The following is a 7,393-nucleotide window of genomic DNA, read 5'->3' on the forward strand; positions in this document are numbered from 1 at the left end:
GTTTCCTAAAAATCTGATATAAAAATGTTCATAAATCGTGGTTTGAAATTTTTTTTTTCCAAACAAAAATGATAATACTAACTTTACACCTGGGACACATGATGGATTCAAAATTTGGGCAACAAAAGGTTTGTGTAAGGTGGGATATTTGTTTTAATTCCTGGAAATTAGTAGTTAATCGTTTCATTACTAAATAAATGTTTGATCTACCTGAAACATTTTTATAAATATCTTCAAATTAGGAATTTTATAAACAAGATAAAACAAAATTCCTCTTTATTGCTGGATCAGCGACCAAGAGTAACGCGAGGCGTTACAGAGTTTTGGACACTTGGATAAAACACACCAGGATAAAAAATCAAAAACTTTTTCCCAAAAACATTAAACTTTGGGGCATTTCCATAGATAGTAATATAAAATTCATTCATTCATTTTCTCCCGCTTATCTGTAACTCGGGTCGCGGGGGGCAGCAGTCTAAGCAGGCATACCCCGCCTTCGACTGCTGCCAACGGGAAGGCGGCCCCACTTTACTACGACGTCACGGACCTTGATATTTCCCTTGTAAGGGACCCCCGGAGCATAGAGGGTTAAGGGCCTTGCTCAAGGGCCCAAGAGTGGCAGCCTGGCGATACCGGGGCTCGAACCCCAGACCTTCCGATCGGCAACCCAGCACCTTAACCGCTGGAGCCACCACTCCCCATATATATATCCTAATATAAAGTTCCATTCTCTAAATTACATTTTATACATTGATTGGGAATGTTGGGATTAAATTTGTGTAGCAATTTAGGAGTGATGTATACTCTCATAATCTATTTATATCGTCTCTCTTATCAGTCCTAACCTTCACTCCATCTCTCCCTCTTCTGTAGCTTCCTGTTCTCTTTCATCTCTTCCTGACCCTGACTCCTTTTCCTCTCTTCCCTTGCATGTTGCTACTGACTCCTTCCTCTCATCTCTTTCCTCAACCATGGACCTCCTTTGCCCCTTGTCTACAAAACCCAAGAAGACTTCTTGTCCAACACTGTGGCTGTCAGAAGTTTTGCGCAGCAATCGACCAAGATGGTGCCGGTGAGGTCGGCTGCCGTCACGACTGCTCCGGCTACGTTTTCTCTTTTTTGTTTATTTTATATTTTTATTTAATTAGTTACAGTTCAATCTACACAAGATCTAAATATTAGATATGAAAGAGACACTCTTATATCTATTGGTGTACAATGCACTCACCTTTCGCCGTTTTTAAACCCGGGCCATGCTGGCCGAGAGAGATCCTGGGGGAGAACAAAGGACGCGACCCGAGCCGCCGTCCACGTGGGAAACGAGCCGGCGTCAGGAACAGGCTGAGGGCACGCGCACACCTTTGTTATTTGTGTTTAAAAATAGATATTCAGTTTTTTTTGTGGTGAACTGGTGAAATCTTTAAACCAATAAAAAAGTCAGAACACAATTTTTGGGTAAATAATTTTTTTAATGAAAAACCTTTTTTTTTTTTTGGTTTGTTTTCTTAGAACATCAGACTGAAGTGTCATTGAAGAATGTACTTATGTTTGCTACCGGCCTGGCTTCACTTCCTCCTGCTGGAATTACACCACGTCCTTGCATTGCGTTTCTGGCCAGTTCACCCTTCCCAATGGCAAATACATGTGCAAACACCCTCAAGTTACCACACTTGGACACCTACAGTCTTTTTCAGACTCGAATGGATTTTGGAATCCAGAACTCTCCAGGTTTTGGATGTATTTAAAATAGCCATAATACAAAATGTTGCATTTTAATGGCATCAATTTCACGTCCTGAGTATCATGGTCAAAAGCCAAAAATAATACATGCAATAAAAACATGAACAAAATAGTCAAATTTTAAAATGCTAGTTTTTTTTTGTTTTTTTTTGGCTTAAGTTTACTTTAGTTAATTATCAATTCTTTTTACACAATTTATATTCATGCTTTAGTTTTTATCCTTATTTCCAAGTTTGTTTATGCTTAAGAATTATGAAGAGACTCATGCAGGCCATGGGCAAGTTTAAAGTCTCTCTTGCTCCTCTGATTCTAACCTGACAGCTCGTTTGTAGACAGTCAATAAGTTTTAATAATGTGTTGAGGAGGTGAATTTTGTCTGGTTGGAACCAGTAGACCAAAGAAGACTTTAAAATTGTTCTTGGGCAGCATACATGTTTTCACAATTCTTGTAATAATAACACCACAAAAAAACTTGGAAATAAGGTCAAAGAATACTAAAGCATGAATTAAACGTTAATTGAAATACTAAATTTGTAACTTTTTGTTTTCAATTATGATACACGTTTGTCCTGTTTTTTATTACCACAATATTCATAATGTGAAATTGACACCATACAATGTTTTCTTAGTTCTTCTTAGGTTGTACTCTGGTTCCTATACGTTTTTTTATTAATTTATTTTTCAAGAAAATTAATGTTCAAAGACCAGTTGTTTCCTTTAATGTGAAATAAAGTTTTAATGCTTCGTCACAGTTCTCTGGCCACTGTAATCGTGTATGTTGCATTGCAAACTCTAGATATTCCTGAATGTTTTTATCGCCACATAACTGAGTTGTCAGCCTTGATTCAGAAAAAGCAGATAACATGAATTCTTCAACTGCAAAGCCACAGTCCCTTGATCCTGACCTGCAAAAAGATAGATTTCTGTGAATATTTATTTAGCAGATACATTTATAAAATGTAACCGTTTTAAACAACCTTTTATAATCAAATTCATTATGAAATGCAGTTTTACAGATATGATTTGCTGACCTGTGTGGTAGATAGTATAGTTCATTTGGTATACCTCCAGGACACATTGCAAGTCTGGAGGGCCTAATCCTGTGCTTATTCCAGAGTTCTACAAATTCATCCAAGTCCACTTGCAGAACATTTTGGAAGCAGAACTGAAGCAGGCACTGGTGTTCGATGCTACCATTGAAGTGACCTTCATTCCTGAGATCCCCAAACAGTTGTATCCAGAACTGAGCCCTACAACACAAACAACCATATACAAAAATCACATCATACAATAATTTATTCTTATTTAATTTTGTGTGAATTTAATGTAAATAAATGGCAATGCATAATAACGCGTAATAGTGAATGCATAATAATACATAACTATTACACTAACCACTAAGACATCAAACAAACTAAATTTTCAGTCTTGGACAAACGCTCAAGAATATGAAGTCAACACAAACCTTAATTTTTAAAGCTGGACCACCAAGATTCGATGCGCTGATTGCTAACCGATGTACCATACATGTGGCTTCTTGAGACAGCATAGTAGTCTGTATGGTGATGACGGAGGGTGCACTGTACTGCTGCCAATGTACCATTTTCTGTTCCACAGTCCGTTCGTAGTCTCATAGGAGAAACACCAAGATGTTGTACACAAGTAATGAAGTTGTGTGCAATTACAGCAGGATCATTGTTGTTTGGCCCACAATTAAGCCACAGGACACGACACGAAAAACCGTCAATGCATCCTGATATAGCGAAACCAAATGGCTTTAGTTTATCATAACCATCCACATGCCACAGATAGTTCGGTCCCATGGAATGATAAGTACGTCGAACAAATCTACGACGTCTCCTTTGCTCTGTCCCATTTGGGTTAAGTTCTTTTAGCAACCGCATAACATCATCACGTTTAACACGCAATTTGTGTTTCTGCTGAAGTGCTAACCACATTGTCCGGTAACCAAACAACTGTCCTGGTCCACGGAGCTCTGTTCTTATAGCATTCCTTACATCGTTTATTGGGGAATAGTTTTGTCTTCGAAACAGACCTGCATCCTTCAGGTGTGTTTTTAGAGAGCGCAAACTTATCTTTATGCCATGATATACTGCGAGCATCTCCAAAATCACTCCATATGAATGTCCTTCCTCAAAGTAGCGTTGAATTAATTCCATTTGCCTTGCTTGCCAACGTTTAATTCTGATATTTTCTTATATTTAAACAGAGAACTTTACACATAAGATTTCATACTTCCTGTATACCTTGAGTGACAGGTGTCTCGTCCAATGATTGATAAGTTTCCGTTCACAAACTTTACCTACCTTTTCCGGTTTGACTGACTTGTCGTTGTGTTTTTTGGATTTGTTAATGTGTTTCGTGCAACGATTCAGACAAACCGGAAAAGGTAGGTATCGTTTGTGATTGGAAACTTACAGATCATTGGACAAGACACCTGTCAGTCAAGATATACAGGTGAAATGACAGGTGTCTCGTCCAATGATCGGCAAGTTTATGTTCACAAACTACCTACCTTTTCCGGTTTGTCTGAATCGGTGCACGAAACACATTAACAAATCCAAAAAACACAACGACAAGTCAGTCAAACCGGAAAAGGTAGGTAAAGTTTGTGAACGGAAACTTATCAATCATTGGACGATACACCTGTCACTCACCTGTATATTTTGAATGACGGGTGTCTTGTCCAATGATCTGTAAGTTTCCTTTCACAAACTATACCTACCTTTTCCGGTTTGTCTGGTTTGTCGTTGTGTTTTTGGATTTGTTAATGGGTTTTCGGATTTGTTAATTTGTTTTTGGGTTTGTTAATTTGTTTTTGAATTTGTTAATGTGTTTTGGGATTTGTTCATTTGTTTTAGGATTTGTTAATGTGTTTTCGGATTTGTTAATTTGTTTTGAATTTGTTAATGTGTTTTCGGATTTGTTAATTTGTTTTCGGATTTGTTAATTTGTTTTCGAATTTGTTAATTTGTTTTCGAATTTGTTAATGTGTTTTCGGATTTGTTAATTTGTTTTCGGATTTGTTAATTTGTTTTCGGATTTGTTAATTTGTTTTTGAATTTGTTAATTTGTTTTCGAATTTGTTAATTTGTTTTCGGATTTGTTAATTTGTTTTCGGATTTGTTAATTTGTTTTTGGATTTGTTAATTTGTTTTTGGATTTGTTAATTTGTTTTTGAATTTGTTAATTTGTTTTTGGATTTGTTAATTTGTTTTTGGAAACCTTCACAGTCGAGGAGATAGTCTGACCAAAAGCAAAGTGTCTTGGATTCTTTTTGCCTCTGGTTGCTACCTTCTGGGCTGAGTTCTGTTTTGAAGAGGTTTTCCAAATCAGATGCTGTCAGCTTCTTCTCAGTGTGGGAAAGGAAAGGAGCCAAAACACTTTGATGGTTCTGAAGTGCTGTCAGAAAGTTCAAAATGGCAAGTCCATCTTTAAATCTGTCAAAGCAGTTAATTCAGGTTGTCTTATTAATAGGCTTGTAATTTATTTAATATATATATTTATGCAACAAACAGTAAATTGTTTAGTGAAAAGCAGTGGAAACCAGGGCAATTGAAGAATCAAATATGTATATCTTAAAACCAAACATATAGTGGTATGTATATATTTTGTGGTGATTTTTACCTTTTAATAACAGTATGGTTTCTGTCAATCACATACCACCAAAATGTAAGATGTTTTAAATCTTGTCATGGTTCATTCTCACTATAAAAACAGAACAAATAAATACTTTTAAATCTTTAGTACTATTTAATGTATGATTACATCTGCTTCTGTTTTTTGTATGTAGTGATTGTGTTCCAGCAAGTGAAGTGCAGGTTAGTGTTAATAGTGGTTTAGGTACATTAATCTGACTAACATGACATGGGTGTGATCTCTGGATACTACTGCCATGCATACCATGTCTTTTTCTACATATAATATTTTTTTATAAAGTCTGATTTCTGTTTTAAGATAATACTCTCAGATACAGAGGATGAACAACCAGGTACTTCAGATCATGTTACAGCAGAAAACCACTGTTACAGGTTTGTTTGGTTTACTAAATATTTTTTTTTATGTATTTGAAAAACAGAATTTGCATGGTTATGTGTTTGTTCCTGGTGCCTGCTTATTAGAGAATACATGGACATTTATGCACCTGTGATTACAGAAGAGGATGATGAGCTTGAAACTACAGCACTAAGTAGCACTACAGAGCTACAGCACTACAGAGCTAAGTAGTGAGGGTTTTGATTGTTTGTTTTGGTGTTCAGGCTATAGCTTAATTGTTGATGTTAGTGTTTTTGGACCTCGGCCTGTTTATTGACTTTGAGCCTGTTTTGCCCCTTTGACTACTTTTGTTTGTATATATTTATTTTGTATTATATTGTAATATATTTGGGCACTGTACATATTTATTTCAATGGCATTAGGGGTGCGGCTGCCATTTACTTTGAGTGAGGGATTGTTTTGTCTTTGTTCTTGTAGCAGGAAGTTAGGGAAGCTGTTTGTATTTTTCTTTTCTTTATTTTTAGGAAAGGTAGCTTCCCCAAAATAGACCTTTTTGTTTATTGTTTTGGCCTTTGCCCACCCTGAAGACAAGCCTGTAAGTCTGTGTACATATATATGTGTTACAATATACCAACACCTTTGCAGCAAACCTTTTTGTGTGTGTTTGTGGTTTGTGGTGTGTTTGGGTTGCTGCTTTATAATATCCTTTCTTTTTTGAAACCCGAGCTAAATACCCGGCCTAACCCTAGACTGGGTCGTAACAGATTTTATATTTATATTTATATTAGACTATTTATTCAGCTTGCACAGTTCTTAAATGCCATAATCTTGTAACCTTTCACTTCGGCACATTTGCTCTTCAATGCCATAGCCTTAGAACCATTTCTGTACTTCTTAATGATGTCCACGCATCTCTGCACTGTTATAGCCTTTATAATTATTCACTGCACATATGCTTACATATATATCACTTGCTGTAAATATGCAACATATATATCTGCACATTTTTTATCCCTGGTGTTGAAACAAAATGTTCCTAAACTCTGTATACTATATATTTTCTTTGCAACGTGCACCTTTACATGAACAACCATTACAAAAGTCACTAAGTGAACAAAAAAACTACAAATTGCAGTAATTTTTTACAAAAAATATGAAAATTCTAATTTTTATAATTATCATATTTGTACGAAAAAGTGCTATTTTTGTCAAAACATGATTTATTATGTCCTATCTCATCATAAACATGTAAAATATTGTGGTGAAGTGCATGCGATATGTGTAAATATGAAAATGTTTCGAAAAACCTTTTCCTTTCGTCCCTCGAGGCTGAGACGTGCGGAATCGGATTTTGAGCTTTTAGGAAGCTTATTCATTACAGCACATACACGGCTTAGCCAAACAAGTGGGGTTGATATAGTTTCGATAAATAATGACTTTCTACAACTGATGTGTTCACTTTTATACACCTTTTTATCAACTTATGATTATGTATATTAAAATTCATATTTTCATAACATATTTTTCGAAAAAAGTGCTATTTTTGTCAAAACATGATTTATTATGGCCTATCTCATCATAAACATGTAAAATATTGTGGTGAAGTGCATGCGATATGTGTAAATATAAACATGTT

The 7,393-nt window shown here is 35.7% G+C and overlaps 2 long non-coding RNA genes across 4 annotated transcripts; one reads left to right on the plus strand and one right to left on the minus strand.

Annotated features, from left to right (window-relative positions):
* Positions 1–1,872: 1,872 nt before the first annotated feature.
* Positions 1,873–4,961, minus strand: LOC310720910. Of its 3 annotated transcripts, none has more exons than XR_014531847.1 (3): positions 3,206–4,961; positions 2,772–2,990; positions 1,873–2,645 (listed from the first exon to the last, which is right to left on the minus strand). It is a non-coding gene; the product is annotated as an uncharacterized lncRNA (long non-coding RNA). The 3 variants fall into 3 exon arrangements; XR_014531848.1 differs by having other exon boundaries at positions 4,008–4,174; XR_014531849.1 differs by having other exon boundaries at positions 4,068–4,164.
* A 557-nt stretch (positions 4,962–5,518) lies between these two features.
* Positions 5,519–5,947, plus strand: LOC310720980. The gene is made up of 3 exons (XR_014531888.1): positions 5,519–5,582; positions 5,719–5,792; positions 5,883–5,947. It is a non-coding gene; the product is annotated as an uncharacterized lncRNA (long non-coding RNA).
* Positions 5,948–7,393: the final 1,446 nt, after the last annotated feature.

Source organism: Silurus aristotelis (assembly GCF_946808225.1).
Source record: "Silurus aristotelis genome assembly, chromosome: 26".
Lineage (NCBI taxonomy): Eukaryota > Metazoa > Chordata > Actinopteri > Siluriformes > Siluridae > Silurus > Silurus aristotelis.